The sequence below is a fragment of the Astatotilapia calliptera genome, chromosome 13 (genome assembly GCF_900246225.1).
Source record: "Astatotilapia calliptera chromosome 13, fAstCal1.2, whole genome shotgun sequence".
Lineage (NCBI taxonomy): Eukaryota > Metazoa > Chordata > Actinopteri > Cichliformes > Cichlidae > Astatotilapia > Astatotilapia calliptera.
This window is the reverse complement of record NC_039314.1, coordinates 25,060,832-25,063,036: the sequence shown is the minus strand read 5'-3', so window position 1 is coordinate 25,063,036 and position 2,205 is coordinate 25,060,832. Positions and strand designations below refer to the sequence as shown.

At 40.0% G+C, this 2,205-nt stretch overlaps 1 long non-coding RNA gene across 1 annotated transcript in view; it reads left to right on the top strand.

The window, feature by feature from the left end:
* The window catches only part of LOC113034502 (uncharacterized), a 17,376-nt gene extending 15,494 nt beyond the window's left edge, over positions 1 to 1,882 (top strand). The window contains exons 2-3 of the long non-coding RNA XR_003274192.1: positions 1,111 to 1,258; positions 1,355 to 1,882. This is a non-coding gene — a long non-coding RNA (uncharacterized LOC113034502). The remainder of the gene's footprint in view (positions 1 to 1,110; positions 1,259 to 1,354) is intronic.
* Positions 1,883 to 2,205: the final 323 nt, after the last annotated feature.

Here is a 2,205-nt window from a genome sequence, read left to right as displayed (position 1 = left end):
CCAAGAGAGAAGGATAGGTTAGGAATTTGTGAAATTTAACTGCTTAAATATTCTCTCTCTCACTCTCTCTGTCTCTCTCTCTCTCACACACACACAAATTTTTCTACTGGCATGATGTGGTTCATTACCCTCTACAATAACTACCATCACAACTTTATTACTTACACTAAACCTAATTTTATACTTGATCCAGAAAACAAGGAGAATGCCTCATAGGGGAGCTTGGCATACCCTCACGTCTAAAATTCAAACTGGTTCTCACAAAGACAGAGGTCCAAGCACACACTCTCTCTGTCTCTCACTCACTCGCTCTCGCTCTCTCTCACACACACACACACACACACACACACACACACACACACACACACACACACACACACACACACACACACACCTGACTTAGAGCAATAAACTGCAGCGTAATTCATCTATAAAATCATAAGTCACTCTGGGCTATGGGTGATGTGATTATTATTAATACAAGATTCAGTGGCACTGATTTATCCAACCGTTGAATTTGTAATATATTAGACTGAAAATAAAGTTCTGGCATCTAGAGCCAGGGATATTTCATTGCTCAATATTGCAAATCAGTTTGCAGGCAGCACATAGTCACTGAATGGCTGATTGACTACAAGAATGAATCACTGATTGGCTAAAATTAAGAACTCATTACTGTGGAAATGCACTTTAAACTCTAGGAAGGAATACATTTCATGATGCCAGTCTGGTTGGTATAGAGCTGTATTCCTTAATTAGGTATGATATATAAATATGAACTTCAGATAGCTTCTTTTAGTTTGTCTGACTAAAGTCAGCTCAAATCTGTGTAGCTGTGTTTCCTTGCTGGCTGTGCAAGGATAAAGGATCTCCTGGAAGATGCAAACTCAAAAGATGTTAGCATATAATTCAGGATAAAGTTGAACCCTGCCTCTTGCCCTATAACTGCTAGGTAAGGTTCACAATCACCTGACAACTAATATACTCGAGACACAACACCAAGAAATCCCACAAAAAGGGAAATAGCTTTTGGAGGTGGTAACCCAAAGACCATTACTCCCCTCTGATCCTTTCTGACTGATTTTTCTTTGGTTTTGATGTGTCTTTCAGCAGAGGCTCAAAAGTGTGAAGAATATAACAGAAGAAGGGCTATCACACAAGGAGCGCTGTAGAGAGTACAGCAGTAGGACCAATATCTGCTCCTTTGTGCAAGGAGGAGCGGGAGGACTGCTGCTACAACCCTACAAAATGACCTTCTGTGAGTTACTCGCCCAGCACCTTGCAGATCAATCGGTATTCACCAGAGGACACCAGAACTGGCAGGTTAACCACTGATGTCCTGCTCTCTTCACAGATGAGAGTAGGTTCAAACTGAGCATATGTGACAGGTGTGAAAGTCTGGTGCCACTATGGTAAGTAGTATGCTGCCTCTAACATTGTCTAACATGATCAGTTTGGCAGTGGGTCAGTGATGCTATTTGGAGGGTCACACAGACCTCCAATGGCAAGGCAACAGTATATTGACTGTTGTTAGATACCAGGATGAAATTCTCAAATCCACTTTCAGAACTTTGACCATGGGTTCTTCTGGGCAGGACTCCAGTTGCCAGAGTGTGTACACAGATCCTGGATAACAAAGACACTGATACTTATATGTTTCAGAATCTCTGATTCTGTATTGGTGCATTATCTGTTGATCGATGATCTCATTGATACCCTAATCCAAATCTGGGAAGACAAACCCCATGACACAATCTGTCAACACATCAGAACATCAACTCTTGGTACTGCATACAAGGATGATTATGATACACACATGCACAATGCATGTAAAGATTTTCAAATTGCGTATGTTGTGCATCAATCTGATCTTCAACTTAAATTTGAGCAAAATACATAATTGCAGACATAAAGTTTTAAAATCTGCAAAAACTGTAATACTGAAAATGAAAAGGTATGCCAGATATTTAAGGTACTGTGGAAATCAGTTAATCCAAAATGCAGTAAGACTTTCACTCCAGTTGTCTGCACTTGGATTCCAAAATCAAATTTTCTTCAAGCCGAAACCTTAAATAACTATACATACATAAACACATATATAGATATATGTACACATGAGTGAAAAGCAGCGGTTGGTGATGAAAAGCTAATCAAGTTGCAAGCGCATTATTGAGACGGTCAGAATGAGAGATAGAGCCTCCTTCA